Source organism: Pseudophryne corroboree, chromosome 7, assembly GCF_028390025.1.
Source record: "Pseudophryne corroboree isolate aPseCor3 chromosome 7, aPseCor3.hap2, whole genome shotgun sequence".
NCBI classification, from domain to species: Eukaryota; Metazoa; Chordata; class Amphibia; order Anura; family Myobatrachidae; genus Pseudophryne; species Pseudophryne corroboree.
The window spans coordinates 270,046,991-270,069,549 of record NC_086450.1 but is presented as its reverse complement, the minus strand read 5'-3'; the positions used below and the strand labels follow the sequence as shown (position 1 = coordinate 270,069,549).

The following is a 22,559-nucleotide window of genomic DNA, read 5'->3' as shown; positions in this document are numbered from 1 at the left end:
GGTCACCTCCTTTCTGGCTTTGACCAGGGTAGGAATGACCTCTTCCTGAATGCCTTTTCCCTTAGGATCCGGCGTTCCACCGCCATGCCGTCAAACGCAGCTGCGGTAAGTCTTGGAACAGACATGGTACTTGCTGAAACAAGTCCCTTCTTAGCGGCAGAGGCCATAAGTCCTCTGTGAGCATCTCTTGAAGTTCCGGGTACCAAGTCCTTCTTGGCCAATCCGGAGCCATGAGTATAGTTCTTACTCCTCTACGTCTTATAATTCTCAGTACCTTAGGTATGAAAAGCAGAGGATGGAACACATACACCGACTGGTACACCCACGGTGTTACCAGAACGTCCACAGCTATTGCCTGAGGGTCTCTTAACCTGGCGCAATACCTGTCCCGTTTTTTGTTCAGACGGGACGCCATCATGTCCACCTTTGGTAATTCCCAACGGTTTACAATTATGTGGAAAACTTCCCCATGAAGTTCCCACTCTGCCGGGTGGAGGTCGTGCCTACTGAGGAAGTCTGCTTCCCAGTTTCCATTCCCGGAATGAAACACTGCTGACAGTGCTATCACATGATTTTCCGCCCAGCGAAAAGTCCTTGCAGTGCCACTGCCCTCCTGCTTCTTGTGCCGCCCTGTCTATTTACGTGGGCGACTGCCGTGATGTTTTATCCCACTGGATCAATACCGGCTGACCTTGAAGCAGAGGTCTTGCTAAGCTTAGAGCATTATAAATTTACCCTTAGCTATATTTATGTGGAGAAAAATCTCCAGACTTGATCACACTCCCTGGAAATTTTTTTCTTGTGTGACTGCTCCCCAGCCTCTCGGGCTGGCCTCCGTGGTCACCAACATCCAAAACTGAATGCCGAATCTGCGGCCCTCTAGAAGATGAGCACTCTGTAACCACCACAGGAGGGACACCCTTGTCCTTGGATATAGGGTTATCCGCTGATGCATATGAAGATGCGATCCGGACCATTTGTCCAGCAGATCCCACTGAAAAGTTCTTGCATGAAATCTGCCGACTGGAATTGCTTCGAAGGAAGTCACCATTTTTTTACCATGGCCCTTGTGCAATGATGCACTGATTTTAGGAGGTTCCTGACTAGCTCGGATAACTCCCTGGCTTTCTCTTCCGGGAGAAACACCTTTTTCTGGACTGCGTCCAGAATCATCCCTAAGCACAGGAGACTTGTTGTCGGGATCAGCTGCGATTTTGGAATCTTTAGAATCCACCCCTGCTGTTGTAACAGTATCCGAGATAGTGCTACTCCGACCTCCAACTGTTCCCTGGACTTTGCCCTTATCAGGAGATCGTCCAAGTAAGGGATAATTAAGACGCCTTTTCTTCGAAGAAGAACCATCATTTCGGCCATTACCTTGGTAAAGACCCGGGGTGCCGTAGACAATCCAAACGGCAGCATCTGAAACTGATAGTGACAGTTCTGTACCACGAACCTGAGGTACCCTTAGTGATAAGGGCAAATTTGGGACATGGAGGTAAGCATCCCTGATGTCTCGGGACACCAGATAGTCCCCTTCTTCCCGGTTCGTTATCACTGCTCTGAGTGACTCCATCTTGATTTGAACCTTTGTAAGTGTTCAAATTTTTTTAGATTTAGAATAGGTCTCACCTAGCCTTCTGGCTTCAGTACCACAATATAGTGTGGAATAATACCCCTTTTCTTGTTGTAGGAGGGGTAATTTAATTATCACCTGCTGGGTATACAGCTCGTGAATTTTTTCCCATACTGCCTCCTTGTCGGAGGGAGACCTTGGTAAAGCAGCCTTCAGGAGCCTGCGCAGGGGAACGTCTCGACATTCCAAACTGTACCCCTGGGATACTACTTGTAGGATCCAGGGGTCCTGTACGGTCTCAGCGTCATGCTGAGAGTTTGTCAGAAGCGGTGGAACGCTTCTGTTCCTGGGAATGGGCTGCCTGCTGCAGTCTTCTTCCCTTTCCTCTATCCCTGGGCAGATATGACTCTTATAGGGACGAAAGGACTGAAGCTGAAAAGACGGTGTCTTTTTCTGCAGAGATGTGACTTAGGGTAAAAACGGTGGATTTTCCAGCAGTTGCCGTGGCCACCAGGTCCGATGGACCGACCCCAAATAACTCCTCTTCCTTTATACGGCAATACACCTTTGTGCCGTTTGGAATCTGCATCACCTGACCACTGTCGTGTCCATAAACATCTTCTGGCAGATATGGACATCGCACTTACTCTTGATGCCAGAGTGCAAATATCCCTCTGTGCATCTCGCATATATAGAAATACATCCTTTAAATGCTCTATAGTCAATAAAATACTGTCCCTGTCAAGGGTATCAATATTTTTAGTCAGGGAATCCGACCAAGCCACCCCAGCTCTGCACATCCAGGCTGAGGCGATCGCTGGTCGCAGTATAACACCAGTATGTGTGTATATACTTTTTATGATATTTTTCCAGCCTCCTGTCAGCTGGCTCCTTGAGGACGGCCCTATCTATAGACGGTACCGCCACTTGTTCTGATAAGCGTGTGAGCGCCTTATCCACCCTAAGGGGTGTTTCCCAACGCGCCCTAACTTCTGGCGGGAAAGGGTATACCGCCCATATTTTCTATCGGGGGGAACCCACGCATCATCACACACTTCATTTAATTTATCTGATTCAGGAAAAACTACGGTAGTTTTTTCACATCCCACATAATACCCTCTTTTGTGGTACTTGTAGTATCAGAAATATGTAACACCTCCTTCATTGCCCTTAACGTGTGGCCCTAATAAGGAATACGTTTGTTTATTCACCGTCGACACTGGATTCGGTGTCCCTGTCTGTGTCTGTGTCGACCGACTAAAGTAAACGGGCGTTTTAAAACCCCTGACGGTGTTTTTGAGACGTCTGGACCGGTACTAATTGTTTGTCGGCCGTCTCATGTCGTCAACCGACCTTGGCGCGTGTTGACATTATCACGTAATTCCCTAAATAAGCCATCCATTCCGGTGTCGACTCCCTAGAGAGTGACATCACCATTACAGGCAATTGCTCCGCCTCCTCACCAACATCGTCCTCATACATGTCGACACACACGTACCGACACACAGCACACACACAGGGAATGCTCTGATAGAGGACAGGACCCACTAGCCCTTTGGAGAGACAGAGGGAGAGTTTGCCAGCACACACCAAAAACGCTATAATTATATAGGGACAACCTTATATAAGTGTTTTCCCTTATAGCATCTTTTTTATATATTTCTAACGCCAAATTAGTGCCCCCCCTCTCTGTTTTAACCCTGTTTCTGTAGTGCAGTGCAGGGGAGAGCCTGGGAGCCTTCCCTCCAGCCTTTCTGTGAGGGAAAATGGCGCTGTGTGCTGAGGAGATAGGCCCCGCCCCTTTTTCGGCGGCCTCGTCTCCCGCTCTTAACGGATTCTGGCAGGGGTTAAATATCTCCATATAGCCCCCGGAGGCTATATGTGAGGTATTTTTAGCCAAAAAAGGTTTTCATTTGCCTCCCAGGGCGCCCCCCTCCCAGCGCCCTGCACCCTCAGTGACTGCCGTGTGAAGTGTGCTGAGAGGAAAATGGCGCACAGCTGCAGTGCTGTGCGCTACCTTAAGAAGACTGAGGAGTCTTCTGCCGCCGATTCTGGACCTCTTCTCGTTTCAGCATCTGCAAGGGGGCCGGCGGCGAGGCTCCGGTGACCATCCAGGCTGTACCTGTGATCGTCCCTCTGGAGCTAATGTCCAGTAGCCAAGAAGCCAATCCATCCTGCACGCAGGTGAGTTCACTTCTTCTCCCCTAAGTCCCTTGTTGCAGTGATCCTGTTGCCAGCAGGACTCACTGTAAAATAAAAAACCTAAGCTAAACTTTTCTAAGCAGCTCTTTAGGAGAGCCACCTAGATTGCACCCTTCTCGGCCAGGCACAAAAATCTAACTGAGGCTTGGAGGAGGGTCATAGGGGGAGGAGCCAGTGCACACCACCTGATCCTAAAGCTTTACTTTTTGTGCCCTGTCTCCTGCGGAGCCGCTATTCCCCATGGTCCTTTCAGGAACCCCAGCATCCACTAGGACGATAGAGAAAGCAGTAGTATATAATAAGATTTTACAAGAGCTGAGTCTAACATGCAGTATAAGAGATGGAACTAAGCTGCAGCGCATGGCTAGTGGTGGATCTAAGCGATCAATCAGTGCAGGGGACCAGATAGAGACTGCCAGCAAGCATACCTCTCAACATGACCCATTCCAGGAGGGACAAGATGCTTTGCTCCTGGACTTCCCTCTTAATTTGTGTTTGCCATCACCTGTTCTGAACAGGTGAATTGATAAGACAGATGATGACAATCATAAATATCGAGGAAAGTCTAGGAACAGAGCATTTTGTCCCTCATAGAGTGGGTCATTTTGGGAGGTATGAGCAAGAAGAGAGACGTCTTTACATGACATGTAAGAAAGTGTGCTTCGAAAACTCAGTTCTGTCTTCCTCCTAGTCATATTATGCACATATATTTATTATAGGATGTTTAACCTTTTCCCTAACGTTTATGTTATTAACTGTAGAGGTGCTACTGTATATATGTAGTTGATACAGAAAGTTCATTTTTTAGACTCTCTCCCCTACAGCCTTTGATATATAGACCATCTATAGCAGTTTCCAAAACAAGGATTTAAGGGTCTCCATGCTTGAGGACAGGTGACTTAATTAGTACCTCAACCAATTTGATTTAATCATCTTGACTCAAGCATGAATATCCTTAAAACGTGGACTGTAATGACGGAGTTTGGTAAACTCTGATCTATAGTGTTAATTATTAATACTGCATTACATAAACTATCCAGTGTATAAGGAAACCAATGTGTACATATATGCCCACGGCTGAAGCTAGGTTCTTTTGCTGCTCCTCAAGACTCCCAAACTTGCTCCAATACTCCGCAGAGTAGGGGACTTGCATTGTGGAATGGTGTCCACATCCAGAGAAAAAAAAACATTTAGCTCAGACAGACTGTGACTCGTCATTGCTGACCTTGTATCAGAGGAGGACTTAGAACTTATGGGGCTCTAAGCAAGACACTGATTTGGTGCCCACCTTATGGCAGTGTTCATAAAGGCTAGTCACAGGGCAGAGGCAGACACAGCTTAGTGGCTTGTGTACTTCCGGGCAGAGTCTCACAGTCTGGTTTAGCCACCAAATAATATAGCAGAGAGGCTTACAAAGCTAATGGCTGTGAGTAATGAACATGGCACTTAAGTGGTATGTGGTCTAAGAAACCTAAACATGATGGTGCTGGTGAGAGACAGACCCCCACCCCATTCCCCGCGTCGAAGTACGCAGCTGCTGAGAATGTTGTGATTTTTGGTGGGCGTCTCAATTCACGTGTGGGGAGCTGCTAAACTTATGATGCCTCGCAGTTCCGTCACTGAAAAGCATTGCTGTTGCTTTGACATTGTGACTGCATCTGAATCACACCCAATGGTACCTGACAGATTATATGCATATCATTTTTTAGACACAAACGTTTATCTATTTGATTACGCAGGCCCAAGCTTGTTGGAGGAGCATGGGTCTGCTGCTGAGGGGGACAAATAAAGGGTTGGACTGGGGCACAGGGGAAACCTCCGGTGGGCCTCACTGCCTGCCCCCCCCCCACCCCCCCAGGAATCAGGTTGTAGACTGTGCACTTGAATTATACACTATATATATGTTACCTTATACTGCACTGGACTAAGGTGTATTCTCTACAGTGCATTCCTGTTATTAATATGGTATATTATCATGCATGAACTAGCAGTATTTGCTATATATATTTATCAAGGGACTCAGTCCGTGCTCTCTACGATGGTTAGCCAAACCTCTGTGGATGCTGGCCACACCCCTAAACATGAGCCCCTACCACTGCATTCTTCCGATGGGCCCTCCATGCCCCAGTCCAACACTGGACAAATATATAGTATAATACAGGGTTTTGTTTTTCGGGTTGTTTTTTTCACTAGCACACACACTGATATAAATGTAAACACGGATTAAGAATATACTGGAGAAAGTAAAAGTTAGAATCCCCCTAAATGATAACTGTCTCTTATTCAGCGAAGCCCCAAAATGCTTACTGGATGTCACCAGGGACGGCCCCAGGCACGTTCGACTACGGATGTCAAACGGGGTGCCACATCGTACGGCAGTTCGGTCATTTCAAATGTGGCACTCGCAGAGCAAGCCAATCGTAGCTTGCGAACCGGAGACCAATCAGGCGGTAGCAGTCACAAGTCAATCAGTGCTTGTAGTCCGGTAGCCAATCAGGCAGCAACGGCTCCTAGCTGGCTGCCATACCGTGACTTCTGATTGGCTCACAAGGCTGCACTAAATTTGAAATGGCTACTGGCCTGCTCTGCACACAGCTGCTGTGCTGTCACTGACTGCGGCTGGTGGTGTGCGGGCTATGGGCTGTGGTGCAGGACTGGTGTGCGGGAGTCGGGCAGGACCTGGCCTGCGGTGTTCTGGTGAGGGCTGCGGTGCTGACCTGCTAGGCTGGACGTGGACCGATGTGCGGGACTCGGGACGGGACCTGCCCCACAGTGTAGTGGTGAGTGACTTACTGTTAGCCCTGCCCTGAATTAATTATTCATGGGAATCATGTGAAATGGATAATATAAATTACTATTTGTAACAGTTGTTCTCTGGCTGGGACAGTACATTTTATTAATTTTACCTGAGCCCTTCTGTACCTGTTCAAGTATTAATAATATATAATTTGGGCCTAATGACTGGCTACTAACTGGTTATATGTTCATATATTTTAACCCCTTCTAATTAGGAAGGATCTTTACTGGCTCGATGTCTCCTCCATGGCAATAAAATAAACCCTATGCAGCCATTGATAGCAGCAACCCACTGCCTCCCCATCTACCTCTCCCTTGCGTCACTATCTCCCAATCATCCTCTCTCTGTCAGCGGTGGTGGGTGTAGGATGCGCCGGCTCCCGGCCGTTGGCAGGCAACGGGGCCGGCGCATCACTTACTTACTGAGCGTCCGTCTCCGGCTGGTTGCCTAGCAACCGGGGACACTCGGCGGCCGCCCCACACTCCAGTCCCGGCTTTTACCAGCAGCCAGAACACTGCACAGCTGGACAATTAGATCTGGGGGGCTGGTCTGCTGGCTCTCCCATGAGGACATTTTTATGGGAGCCAGGATCAGGCAGCCTCACCGGTGATAGCTTCCTGTGGAGCTGCGTCCTGCCCCTGGAGAGTGCCTGTGCAGCCTTCCAGTCCTGTGACCCTCTATCCTGAGTCATGGTGTCCGGATCCTGATCATTGGATACTGTGCAGCCTTCCAGTCCTGTGACCCTCTATCCTGAGTCCTGGTGTCCGGAGCCTGGTCATTTGGAATCTGATCCAGCCTTCCAGTCCTGCGATCCTGTATCTGCAGCCTTGGGGTTCCTGTTCCATCTGCGTGCACCTTTACCCGTGTCGTGAGTAGCGGCTCTGCCGCATTTTACGTCCGTAGCTGTATTTCTTACTTTTTTGCTTTTGTGCTTTCTGCTGAGGTTTTCTGCTGAGGTTCTGTCGTGTTTGGCGTTTGGGCAGCGTTGCTTTTGTTACGGTTTTCCTTGCCGACCGCGCCGCGCATAAATTTGGTTATAGTTTTCAGTAGTTTCCCCTTTTCTTTTGTGTGTAAGTTTTTAGTTAGGTTTTCCCTTGTTCTCTCTCTGTCTCGGTTAACGCCTTGTCACCTACTAAGACCGGGGGGCATCGGAGTCGGGCAGACCTAATCCGCCCGTCAAATGCGGCTGCCATGGGCCCAAGAAACGATAGTCTCACAGGTGTTGACCGACCACTTGGGGGATACAACTGAGTCAGGGTTTCCTTAGGGGTTGCTGCTGAACTCAGCTCAAACTGCAGCATCACGTTCCTGAACTCGGAGCTCATCTATTGCCACCCTGTCTGTTGGGTTCCGAGTACAGAGAAAGTGGCCCTGGAATTCTGTCCTCATGAATCCGTCAGTACAAGGACAGAATCCCAGCCAGGTATTGGCAAGTCAGATTCAGAATCTCACTCAGATGGTGCAGGACCTTACCCTTCGGGTGAGGTCGCAGGAGGACCTTTTACGAGCCTCCCCGAGTGTGACCCCTGAATCTAAGATGAATCTTCCTGATCGCTTTTCGGGTAACCGAAAATATTTTTTTACGTTTCGGAAAAGCTGTAAACTTTACTTTCGCTTAAGGCCCCGATCCTCAGGTACAGAGTGGGTGGGCATAGTTATGTCGTTACTTCAGGGGGACCCACAAACTTGGGCCTGTGGGCTAAAACCCGATGACGCAGCATTACTCACGGCGGATGCCTTTTTTAAATCGTTAGGCCTGTTGTATGATGATCCTGATAGGGAAGCATCTGCGGAGAGCCATTTACGTGTGTTAAAACAGAGTAAAAATCCCGCTGAGGCGTATTGTACTAAGTTTCGCCGTTGGTCGAACGACTGTGGATGGAATGAGCCCTCTCTGCGCAGTCCGTTTTGCCTCGGCTTGTCAGAAGTGATCAAAGATAGTCTCATTCAGCACCCAGCTCCGGAGACGTTGGATAAGCTCATGGAGCTTGCTATTAAGATCGATCGCCGTCTCTGAGAGCGGAGGACTGAAAGAGGGGCTAGTTTTAGGCCTAGTACATGTGTGTACACTCTCCCTGAGGACGTCGATGAATCCATGCAAGTGGGTCTGTTCCGACTCTCCCCTGAGGAGAGAACCAGAAGGTTAAATCTAGGGCTCTGCTTATACTGTAGCGGCAAGGGACATGTTGCGCACAGCTGCCCAAATAAGCAGGGAAACGCTCTGACCAAGTGAAAGGTGAGGGGGTTCACTTGGGTCTTCAATTAGTCTCCTCACATGGGGGCAGATGTATTAACCTGGGGAAGGCATAAGGAAATTATAAACCAGTGACATGTGCAAGGTGATAAAGGCACCAGCCAATCAGCTCCATTATGTAAATTAACAGTTAGGATCTGATTGGCTGGTGCCTTTATCACCTTGCACATATCACTGGTTTATCACTTCCTTATGCCTTCTCCAGGTTAATACATCTACCCCTCGATTCTTTGTTAGTTCCTGCAGAAATATCTTCCGGGGGTCAGAGTTCTTTTGTTTCAGCATTTATTGATAGCGGAGCAGCTGGGAACTTTGTGGATCTTTCTTGGGCTCAAGCTCTGGAAGTTCCGCTGCTCCAGCTTGATAGACCGATTACTATGCGCGGTCTGGATGGTGGCCCTCTCTCTAACGGGGTAATTACCCATCAGACCCCACCATTACAGTTGACTGTGGGTGCGTTACATTCTGAGAGGATTGAATTCCTTCTCACCCATTGTCTGGCCGTGCCTCTAGTTCTAGGTCACCCCTGGCTTGCCATCCATAATCCAACCACTGATTGGCAATCTGGGGAAATTTCACGGTGGGGTTCCAGTTGCTCTAACAGGTGTATTTCTTGTCCAGTACAGGTTGCGGTCATTGTTTCGGAACGTATTCCATCGGTATACCAGGACTATGCTGATGTGTTTTCCAAGGGTAATGCGGATGTCCTTCCATCCCACCGTTCTTATGATTGCACCATTGATCTCGTTCCTGGTGCTACTTTGCCTAAAGGGAGACTCTATTCACTGTCTGGCCCAGAGACTAAGGCCATGGATAACTATGTGCAGGAAAGTTTAAAAAAGGGGTTTATTAGGCCCTCGAAATCCCCCTTGAGTGCAGGGGGTTTTTTTGTGGGAAAAAAAAGACCGGTCTCTTAGGCCGTGCATAGACTACCGGGCCCTGAATAAGATTTCAGTAAAAAACACTTATCCGTTACCTTTAATTTCTGTGTTATTCGACCAACTCCGCACCGCGGTCATTTTTTCTAAAATTGATCTCAGAGAAGCGTACAACCTCATCCGGATAAGATCCGGGATGAGTGGAAGACGGCTTTTAGTACTCAGTCCGAACACTACGAGTACCTCGTGATGCCGTTCGGCCTGTCTAACGCTCCTGCGGTGTTTCAGGATCTCATAAACGATGTCCTCCGCAAATTCTTGGGGAAATTCGTAGTTGTCTATTTGGATGATATCCTAATTTATTCGGAGTCTCCGGAACAGCATTATCTCCATGTTCGGCAAGTACTTCAGAAATTGCGGGAGAATCACTTGTATGCCAAGTTGGAGAAATGTGATTTTCATATAACGGAAGTATCCTTTTTAGGATATATTATTTCCCCAGAGGGTTTTTTTATGGAACCTAAAAAATTCCAGGCAGTCCTGAATTGGGCCCAACCCACTAATTTAAAGGCAATTCAGAGGTTTTTGGGCTTTGCCAATTACTATAGACGTTTTATTCATGCTTTTTCTGAGTTGGTTGCTCCTATTGTGGCATTGACTAAAAAGGGCGCTGATCCTTCTAAGTGGACGCCTCAAGCCGAGCATGCCTTCCAGGCTCTGAAACAGGCCATTGTCTCGGCTCCCTTCCTTAGACACTCCAACCCCGATCTTCCTTTTATCGTTGAGGTGGGCACCTCTGAGGTTGGAGTGGGGGCTATTTTGTCTCAAGAAGACCCCGAGTCTCTGGTGTTACATCCTTGTGCCTTCATGTCCAAGAAATTCTCCTCTGCAGAGACCAACTATGATGTTGGTAATAGAGAATTGTTAGCGGTCAACTGGGCTTTTGAGGAGTGGAGGCACTGGCTTGAGGGACAAAAGCATACCGTCACTGTGTTTACGGACCACAAGAATTTACAGTACATTGAGTCTGCTAAACTGTTTAATTCCCGGCAGGCTCGCTGGGCACTCTTCTTTACCCGGTTCAAGTTTATCATCATTTACAGGCCCGGTTCTAAAAACACCAAGGCCGATGCCCTGTCACGCTGTTTTCTTCCTGTTCGCGATGACCATTTTCCTGCTACTCCCATTATCCCAGCATTCTCTATCCGAACCCGGCCTCACACAGGATTTACACACACAATTGGTTCAGCTTCAGCAGCAGGCCCCCAGTAACACTCCCGTTGGCCGCCTCTTTGTCCCAGAGTTCTTGAGAGGCAGTGTCCTTGCCGGGTTTCACGATAACAAGGTTGCGGGCCATCCTGGTGTTGCTAAAACATTGGCGTTACTCTCTCACTCGGTGTGGTGGCCTAATCTGTCTAAGGATGTTAAGGAGTTTGTCCTCTCCTGTCAGGATTGTGCTATGCACAAGGTGTCCCGGTCTCTGCCCGTTGGGCAGCTCATGCCTTTGGCTATTACAGTCAGGCCATGGTCACACATTTCCATGGATTTCGTGGTGGATCTCTCACTCTCTTCTGGTTTTCAGGTGATCTGGGTGGTCGTAGATCGTTTTAGCAAGATGGCCCATTTAATTGCTTTACCCCGATTGCCGTCCACTCAGGTTTTGGCAGTCCTGTTCCTCTGCCATGTTTTCAGGCTCCATGGATTGCCCGTGGATATTGTCTTGGACCAAGGGCCACAGTTTATTGCCAGGCAATGGGGCCGGCGCATCACTTACGCCACTGAGCATCCGTCTCCGGACGGTTGCCTATCAACCGGGGACACTCGCGGCCGCCCCACACTCCAGTCCTCGGCTTTTACCAGCAGCCGGGACACTGCACAGCTGGACAACTGGGTCTGGGGGGCTGGTCTGCTGGCTCTCCCATGATAGGTTAGCAGGACATTTTTAATGGGAGCCAGGATCAGGCAGCCTCGCCGGTGATAGCTTCCTGTGGAGCTGTGTCCTGCCCCTGGAGAGTGCCTGTACAGCCTTCCAGTCCTGTGACCCTCTATCCTGAGTCCTGGTGTCCGGATCCTGATCTTTGGGGAACTTTACAGCCTTCCAGTTCTGTGACCCTGCATCCTTAGTCCTGGTGTCCGGAGCCTGGTCATTTGGAATCTGATCCAGCCTTCCAGTCCTGTGATCCTGTATCTGCAGCCTTGGGGTTCCTGTTCCATCTGCGTGCACCTTTACTGGTGTCGTGAGTAGCGGCTCTGCCGCATTTTACGGCCGTAGCTGTATTATTTCTTACTTTTTTGCTTTTGTGTTTTCTGAGGAAGTTTCCACCATTGCTGTCCTGGCGTTTGGGCAGCGTTGCTTTTGTTACGGGTTTTCTTGTCGACCGTGCCGCACATAAATTTGGCTATAGTTTTCAGTAGTTTCCCCTTTTCTTTTGTGTGTCAGTTTTTAGTTAGGTTTCCCTTTGTTCTCTCTCTGTCTCGGTTAACGCCTTGTCACCTACTAAGACCTGGGGGCATCGGAGTCGGGCAGACCTAATCCGCCCGTCAAACCATGGGCCCAAGATACCATAATAGTCTCGCAGGCGTTGACCGACCACTTGGGGGAGACAACGGAGTCAGGGTTTCTATGGGGTTGCTGCTGAACTCAGCTCAAACTGCAGCATCACGTTCCTGTACTCTGAGCTCATCTATTGCCACCCTGTCTCTTGGGTTCCGAGTACAGAGAACGTAACACTCTCTTATATCAACCTCTCCCTACCACCCTCTCCCCATAACCTTCTCCCTGTCACCCACTGCCTCTTTCCGTCACTCTCTACATCACCCACCACTGCCCCCTGTCACCCTCTGCCTCTCCACTGCGTCACTATCTCCCCATCACCCTCTCTCTCCTGTCACACTCTGCCTCTCCAAGGCATCACTCTCTCCTCGTCATATACATACAGCATTCCCTTTGTGACGCGCTTCTTGTTGCGAGATCACACTTGTGTTGTGAAGCAATGCCCACTTTTCCAGGCATATGCTACAAAAGTTCTCGCACAGGGGGGTTTTACATTCGGAGCGAACCCACATGTCACAGTTAGGAAGTGGAGTTTACGTCCGGTTTTCCACATATCCACAGCCTAACAGGTCACAGCAGACTTAACCTATCAGCAAAAGGGTGGACAGGTATCCTACGTATCATTTTCTTGGTCGGTGGATGCACTGAGAAACCCTACTTATTTGCTGATTAGATGACGTCTGCTCTGTATGGTTTGTAGGGATGCTGGTAGAACTCGAAAGGTAAACAGAAAAAAAAGCTATTTAAAATCTGTGAAATTTATTTTTGGCGCCAAATGCGTACACAACAAAAGCGTACACCCATACTCTTTGTACACCCGCTCATATTGTTGCCATAGGACTGATTGCTAGATTCATAATATAAATATTAAGGAAGTAAGTGTAAAACACAAACGCAGTCTGGCCTAGTTATAAAGGTTTATACAGAAAGAAACTGTGTGGCGTGTTAAGTGAGCGATTATAGTTAATATTGCTCACATTTATAGAAATTGTGTGAGTTGTTTTATTGCGCCCGCACATTGGTACACGTGGTATGGAACGTGAGGACAGCGTACACAAAATGTGCACGTGGCGCAAGGCCGCACACGTGGCATAGAGGTACGTACGGTTGCGTAATTACGCACGCTTGCGTAGCATTGTATGTGCAGAATAAAACCACACGATAGTTTGTTTAGTTTAAAGGTGGGACAGTAGCCATGCTACAATAGAACAAGATTGCCCAGTTTCCAAAGTTTAGTATAAAACTCTTATTTACTGTATTGCCTCTGGGAGTAAAACTGCTTATCTGAATGAATGATAATTTTCTGTACAGAAAAACCAAGTATACCTGAGTGAGCGAACGTAGGAGTGAGTGAAATGTGAACCCCGGAATTCGGGATCCCGTCGTTTGGTACATCAAGTGAGTGGAGACTTGGTGGCGCGAGGCGGCTGATTCACGTTAGTATAAGGTTTAAAAACGCAAATCGTGAGGTGATTTGTAAAGGAGCGTGATAGTGCATTGTATTGCGAAGTATTGAAGTTAAAAGGTTTTTGGTATTACGCTCCAGACTGAGGGTCCCAGTTTGTATAACGACCCGTGGTCGTACGGCAGATAAGTAACAAGTACCTATATGCTGTGCGATTGGACCGTGCATTTGTGGATGCGATATATATAGCGCAACTGGATACCCCTTTACGTGCTTTGCGTAAAATCGCGGTACCATTAGCACTGTATAGAGCAGGCCTGGCCAACCTGTGGCTCTCCAGCTGTTGTAAAACTACAAGTCCCATCATGCTTTGCTACAGTTTTGCTATTAGGGAAGGCTAAAACTGTGGCAGGGCATGCTGGGATGTGTAGTTTCACAACATCTGGAGAGCCACAGGTTGGCCAGGCCTGGTATAGAGCATACGCAAGTGTGATTTGTGTATAAGTGTATAGGGAGTTTTCGCTGGTCTCTCTCAGGAAAATCTCTAGCGGTGTATATTCACTGGAAATAGGTAAGTCACTCCTAAACACTTCCAGTGAATAGAAATCAGATAGGGACCTCACTGGCTACGTGATGGTCATTCTTGGAGTGAGTCGTGGTACCCGGCGGAGAAGGAGTGGGTGAAAGCGCTTTAAGAACTTTCACCGTCTATTCGTATTGTGCATTGGGGATTGCGTAATAGGAAAAAGTCCGCGATGGGATCCAATTGCTCAAGCGGTGGACGTTTAACCAGGGTTCAGGTTGAGGTGCCGCGGCCCAAGGGGTCAGCGAGGTTTGTTATGTGTGGTAAATATGGATCACACACTGAAGACTTTTTGTCTGAATGGGTACGTATGACTGACAAAGATAGGGTACCATTCCCTAAAGTGGGCAGTTTTGAACCAGAGGTATTGCAGAATTTAAGGATAAGGATATGTTTAATAAAATCCAGAAAACAAAGGATTAGACATACAGATTGTTTAAATTTATGGCAACAAGAGGGGGATATACAAAGAGAATTAGCTCGCGCAGCAGGTTCCAAACCGAGCGGGAAAATAATGGCGCCCGCACCACCACCGTATATTGTGGGGGAGAAAGTGGCTACAGACAATGGCACATTGGTACAAGATAAGAGTGTAATTGATAAATGTACTAATGCTAACCCTTGCCAGTTGTATCCCATTTTAAATTTTCCCCAGGACTGTGAGCAGGAAGATGAGCCCAGCACGATATCGGCACTCTCTCTAGCAGCCACCATACAAGACACTCAGGTGGGCACGGCACAACCAACAAGAGCAGTAGTCAGGCCCCCTAGCGGAGGGATAAGTGAGGTCGTGTACACAGGTAAGTACGGTACCGTACATTATGCAGAGACAATAGCACCCCACATTGTAGAATCAAACCAGAATGATGTAATTGAATTAAATCCTGTCCCATTTCCCCAATGGGAAGACTGACGCTCAGGGAGTAACTCCCGTCAGGAACATTGCCATGCATTGTCCCTGGTCCCGGACAGAATTGAGGTCAATTATGTCAGAATTTCCTGATCCCAGGAAAGATCTAGTCGCATGCCAGAGGTTCATTAAAGAATTAGGTAACGCCACCGAACCCACAAACAAAGATTGGCGAACACTGCTACGGGTATGTTTACCCTCCAATATTGACCCCGCGAAGTTCATAACCGATTGTAACTTAGACGCGGAGGTACCTCTCACTGAGGAGTACACTCAGGAGAATGTGCGGCAAATAAATCTGCAATTAGGAGTATATTTCCCTACTGTTGTCAAATGGAATAAAATCTTTTCCATAAGACAAAAAGAAGGTGAAATGGCATCTGAATATTTCCATCGAGCACTGCAGGAAATGGCTAGATACACTGGGGTCGAGGATATTAAGGACAATGCACATCACAGGCAGGTAGCCGTTTCTGTATTAATGGACGGGTTGAAGGACACACTGAGGACAAGAGTACAGACCTCTCTACCAAACTGGAGAGGTATCTCAGTGGCTGCATTGAGAGAGTCCGCTATCGAGCATGATAGGAACATCGTTAAACACAGGGAGTCACAGGGGGAAAAACTGATGACTATAAGTATAGGTGCACTTACCACAAAACGACATCAGCCGAAACCCCAGACCCCTGATGGTAAGTCACGTGAAGCAACATGCTATAATTGTCACAAGGTAGGACATTACTCGAGGGAATGTAGGAATAAAGGCTCACATAATGTATACCGACCCACTAGACCAGGATATGAACCACACTACAATACACATAATTGGGATCAGGGACTGCATAGGATAAGTTACGAGCCACACGCAGGGGAAACCAGGAGGTACCCACCTAGGAGAGACTGGCAGACCTCTGAAAATTCTCAGATACCCCCCTCACATATTGTAGCTGCCAGTGCGCTGCGGGAGGGTCTCATCACACAATAGGGGTTGGGCCACACCTGTACTCTGCAGCCAGTGAAGTTGATTGCTAGCCTTGGACATGAACCTGAGGTCACGGTTGATGTAGCTGGTATACCATTACCTCTTCTTGTAGACACAGGGGCGGCCAGGTCAGTGTTAAATTCGACTGTAGGTATAAAAACCACGGGTAAAACAATTGCGGCAATGGGAGTAACAGGAGCAGTGCAACACTACCCTTTGAGTAGACCTGCAGAGATTACGATAGGGCCCTTGCAAACCAAGCATTATATTTTGCTGGCTGCAGCGGCTCCGACTAACCTGCTTGGAAGAGATTTATGGTGTAAAATGCGGTGTGTCATATACTGTACTCCTGAGGGTGTCTTCTTGGATATACCTGAGAATCACATTCAGGAAGTGCAAGATATATTAGACACCCCTCAAAGGCTAATGTTGCATTCTGCTGTTATAGACAAGTGTCCAGCAAAGGTAGAGGAAATGATCTCACAAATACCAGGTTCCATTTGGACCAAAGATGGACAAGACACTGGATTGATGGCGAATGTAGCTCCGGTAGTAGTGCAAGTAAAAGACGGTAGGATAGCTCCAAAAATCCCCCAGTATCCTCTGAAGCCAGAGGTAGAATTAGGAGTGTACCCCGTCATAGAGCGGTTGCTACAACAGGGCATACTAGTCAGGACGTCCAGCACGGCCAATAGTCCCATCTTCCCTGTGAAATAGAGTGGGGGGAGGGGTTAAAGGCTAGTGCAGGATCTAAGGGGGATAAACAAGATAGTTGAGAGCCAATTCCCCGTAGTGCCCAATCCAGCTGTCATCCTCATGCAAATTCCCCCTACTGCAAAATTTTCCACTGTCATTGTCACTGCCTTCTTTTCTGTCCCTCTGCACCCTGACAGCCAATACCTCTTTGCATTTACATACAGGGGAGTACAGTACACCTGGACTCGTCTCCCCCAAGGTTTCATTGACAGCCCAAGTATTTTCTCCCAGGCTTTGCATGACTGTTTACAATCCTTTCAACCTGAGAGTGGATCAGTGCTAATACAGTATGTCGATGACTTATTGTTGTGTTCTGATTCACTCGAATCATCCCTTAAAGACACGAAACAGCTTCTGTTTCATCTTTCCCATACAGGACACAAGGTTTCAAAGGATAAGTTGCAGTTGTGCCGGACCAGGGTAAAATATTTGGGACATTTCTTGACTCAAGGACTTAGACATCTCACCGCTGATAGAATACAGGCGATTCGCGACATGACTCTGCCACAAACCCAGCAACAGATCCGCACTTTCCTTGGAATGTGTGGGTACTGCCGAAACTGGATCCCAGGGTTCTCCATACTGGCTTTACCTTTGCAAGAGATGGTCTCTTCGAACAAACCAGATCGGATGTCGCACACAGACGAGTCCGAACTGGCATTTGAGAGACTCAAACAGTGCCTATCACAGGCACCTGCATTAGGTATGCCAGATTATGGGAAGCCCTTTGAATTATACGGTACTGAAAGTGCAGGGTGTGCGGCAGGTGTCTTAACCCAGAGACATGGTGATGCCAGCAGGCCGGTAGCTTACTACAGTGTACAGTTGGACACCGTAGCGCGGTCTCTCCCAACATGCTTGCGAAGTGTTGCAGCGATAGCTTTGCTAGTAAGTAAAAGCAAAGACGTAGTGCTAGGACACAACCTGACCATCCATACACCTCATGCAGTATTAGCCTTACTAAACTCCGCCCAAACCAGACATGTCTCATCGGCACGGTTTACAAAATGGGAATTATCACTGATGGCCCCTGTAAACATCACCATTAAGAGATGCAGCGCACTAAATCCTGCAACTTACTTGCCAAGTGTGCCTGGACAGGCACAAAGGGTGGAGGATGAGAATGATGGTGAAGGAGGATTTAGTGCAGAGACTGATACGCATGATTGTATGGAATACCTGAATCAGACTTTCACTGCGAGACCTGACATCAGTGACAACCCACTGGAAGGCGTAGACTTTACCTTTTACACTGACGGTAGTTGCCACAGACAGACAGAATCGGGAGACTTGTGTACTGGATACGCAGTTGTAGACGACAGAGGTATCATAGAAGCTGAACCCCTGGGCCCAACGCACTCAGTATAAGTAGCTGAGCTGGTCGCCCCAACCAGAGCGTGTGAATTGGCCAAGGGTAAGTCAGCTAATATATACACAAATTCTAGGTATGCCTTTGGAGTGGTGCATGATTTTGGGGCCCTATGGCGCCTCAGAAATTTCATGACGGCAGCTGGCACACCTGTAGCGCATGCGTCCTACATAAAAAGGCTTCTAACAGCGATACAAGAACAAGACAGAGTGGCTGTTATCAAGTGCAAAGCACACACTTACAACCAAGACCCAATTTCACTTGGTAACAGCCGGGCAGACGAAGCTGCTAAATCAGCAGCCAGCACCCCCATACAAACGAACATCACATCACTGATGACATTCAACATAATCAACACACAAAAATTAATTGAAATGCAAAATTTGTGTCCCTCACAGGAAAAGGCGGTCTGGAGGTCAAAGGGGTATGGCCAGGAGTCCTCAGGACTCTGGACAGATGGACTCGGTAAGCCAGTGGCCCCCAGAGCATATCTTCCAGGACTAGCTGAGGCGGTACACGGTCTGACTCACCTAGGCAAAGAGGGTATGTGCAAGCTAGTGAGAGACTACTGGTGTGCGCCAGGATTATTTTCTCATGCAGGTAAGAGAGCAATGACATGTTTTACTTGCTTGAGAAAGAATATTGGAAAGTCAATACCAACAGAGCCATCCCATATCCCTCCGACAGATGGACCTTTTCAGGTAATACAAATTGATTTCATACAGTTACCACCCTGTAGGAATTTAAAATATGTGTTAGTCTGTATTGATGTATTTTCCAATTGGGTAGAAGCGTTCCCTGCTGCCACAAATACTGCTACGTTCACTGCAAAGAAAATTGTGCAGGAATTTGTGTGTAGATATGGTATCCCTAGAATAATTGAAAGCGATAGGGGTACCCATTTTACAGGTGAAGTCTTTCAGGTTATGTGCAAACTGATGGGAATTAATAGCAAGCTGCATACTCCGTACTGACCACAGGCGAGTGCGAAGGTGGAGAGAATGAACAGCACTATTAAGAACAAGCTGAGCAAAGTGATGGCTGAGACTGGATTGTTGTGGCCAGAAGCTTTGCCACTAGTATTGTACAGCATCAGAACCACTCCCAGGTCCCCCCTTAACCTATCACCCTTTGAGATTCTTTTAGGCCGACAACCTCATGTAATGATAGACCCTCAGGATGATTTGAAATGCAATAATGAAGTGACTGTGAAATATTTGGTTGGGATGAGCCAGCAGCTGAGAAATCAAAATAGAAATCTAAAGCTGGTGATTCCTGACCTACCGAACAGTAATTGTCATGACATTGAACCTGGGGATTATGTAATGATTCAAAATTTTCTACGCTCAGGTTGCCTTATTGACAGGTGGGAAGGACCGTACCAAGTCTTGCTAACCAGCACGACAGCATTAAAGGTTGCCGAAAGAGAGACTTGGGTCCACTCGTCCCACTGTAAGAAGGTCGCTGACCCGGAGAGAACCCGTGACAAAGAGCAGAGTGTAGAGAACATCGTATCACTGGAGTGTCTGTTCCGGGAAGGTTGAGAGGCAGGACTGTTGAGACGGCACCTGAGCGCGGAGAACAACAAGACCAGAGGCGGTTGTCGCACCAGTTTTTTTTCTTTTTCCATCTCCCACTACCCTCCTTCTCTTCTTCTCTTTCTCCCCCCCTTCTTGTCTCCCTTCTCTCCCCTTAACAAGATGGATCTACCCCAAGAGACTGCGTTTTGGATTTTTCTGTTAATCCTGTTGCTGAACAGGACAGTCTGTTATGGTGAGGGTCCCAGAGAGGTCGAGCAAGGATCTGGAATGGGTTCTGATGGCGAGGATGGATTTGTAGAATCTCAGGCGCAACACATCACTCGAGCAAAGGCGGGTATCAGAAAGCGCTCTGGTAGTCAGGGAGCTCGGAGGCACTGTGAAGGGTTATTGTCTGAGGAAAATTGCATTTGTAGGAATTGTGAGAACATAGTCGAGGATGGGTACATCCAGAGATGTCAGTCCAGCCTTAATATCGACATGGACCATCATCCATTGAGTGATTACCACTCACTAGTGGGTAAGGTCTTAAACCAGACAGAATGCTGGGTGTGCTCACAAGTACCTCAAGGTCAGAGCATGTCAGGATTAGTACCGTACCCTTTAGCAATAGATGAGGTACTCGAATTGCGGGGTGGGAGACCGGTGGACAAGAAATTCAATATTTCTAGGCCCCCTAGTTTGAAGCTTCACCAGTATCATGTCCTTATTGTGTTTTAATATTTCCAATTACAGAAAACCGGGAAATTGGGAAGTGACGTGGAAAAACCAGACAATTACTTTTTCACACAGAGCTGATAGGATACCCATAGACTCTGAACTTGACCGCCAAATATCCAACAGTGGAAGGTATTTTCGGTATAGGTATACTCGTGGAAGCAAGACCATGTGGGTTGGAAAAGTGTCGCCAGAGTATTGTGCTCATATCATCCAGCCCGATACTTGTACTGAGCAGATGGGAGAACTAGGGATTGGGTTTTTCACGTGGAAAGTTTGTAATATGGTGATGTCATATTCTGTCCCCTATGTTCTCCCCGATGATGCCTATTTCATATGTGGGAGGAAGGCGTACAAGTGGCTTGCCCCGAGCTCAGAGGTATTGTGTTATATTGGGAGAGTACTGCCAGAGGTCATGACCATAACCCATGATAAGATGAGAGATGTTCACCGCAGTGCTCAGGCTCCTTATACTCATACTCACTATGAACACATCGTCAAGAGACACCTCATAGATAGGACAGAGCACGCAGCCTCTGATTTGATCCACGAATCCACCGGGATTCAATTCCTTCTCGCATTAGACATCACCCGTACTGCCAGAAGAATTATAAATTATAGGTATATCCATGCGCTAGCGAACTTGATAGATAATATCACTGAGATGTATGACGACACCTTCAGGTATACGGGAAGGGAGTTACAAGCTTACAAGAAGGAACTGATCCAGCACAGGATGGTCCTTAATTATATCACGGCCGTACTGTGTCACTTTGGCAACTCAATATGGTGTGAAGTGCTGCACGTATATTACAAACAGCACTCATGACCCAACCGAGATTATCGATCAAAAGATGGACGATATCTTGCAGTTGAAGTGGGAGTTCCGGAGGAGACACAACCTTACCCTGATGGCTGTGGGAAATGAGCTTACCGGCTGGGTCTCATGGTTGAACCCCCAAAATTGGTTCTCAGGATTAGGAGAGTAGGCTCAAAATGTTATTATGAGTGTAGGGAAGTTTCTCCTTTGTATCCTGGGAGTCGTCATAATTATTGGCTTGATATTTAGGTGTGTTCAAATTCTGACGCGGCGAAAGCACGGCACAAAGTTGATGAGTCTAAGAAGCGAGGGCAATGTTATAGCAGCAGATTTAATTACGACCCATCCATAGAGACCGTGTTATGAAAAGGATTGCAAATGAATTCCATGGCCTGTTTCTTTCACCCGTTTTTCTTTTGTCTCCCCCTCTGCCCAGATACACCCATCCGGAAAAGACAACAGACCTACCCAAGAATGTTTATGTAAATGTTTATGTGAATGTATTTTAGATATGTGTCTTATCTTCATCTCTACAACCTTCAGTTAACGACACACATAGTCGACAGGTGATATCCACATATACTAGCACTCACATATGTTCCCCCTCCATGTATCATCAACTAAATGTGCACCCCATTTGTTGGAACAAGAAGCCGAAAAGAGCTCGGTAGTGTTTGTTGGCCCATTTACAGACCCTTAATACGGGATGAAAAGGATTTAATGTATACTTTGCAATACCTTGAAGCTTATTTAGAACATATACGGCACGATGATACATGCCCCTCAGACATGGATTCATACATACATGCTTTTTACTATCCCACTAGGTCATACATTTCCTACCTACCACTCTCCCCCGACCATCCAAAACTTCTGTAGATATTGTGTAGATATTTTTCTGTGTAGTGATTAGATAGTGGCAGTTATTGGTGACTGCCAAAGGGTGGACTGTCAAAGTCGAAAAATATTGCAGTACACACATCACGTACAAACAACACACAGAAGGCCTCCGCGCGTGTACTTGTTCTGCTGTGCGTGCACATATTCGCAATTTGCGTATGGTCGCTCCCGCTGTCGTGCGCATCAGCGCATGGTATGGGTATTTACGGTAGAGTTTGTGAACGCATGGAGAGCTATCAAAACACATTACATATTTAATCCAAATAGTGCACAATGTACACATAGTCCCCCTTGCACCACACCAGAAAATAACAACAG

General features: G+C 47.5%; 1 protein-coding gene across 1 annotated transcript in view; it reads right to left on the bottom strand.

Moving 5' to 3' along the window:
• Positions 1–22,559, bottom strand: part of DNAH7 (dynein axonemal heavy chain 7) — a 1,092,938-nt gene that overhangs the window by 792,341 nt on the left and 278,038 nt on the right. The gene's annotated exons all lie outside the window — the stretch shown is intronic.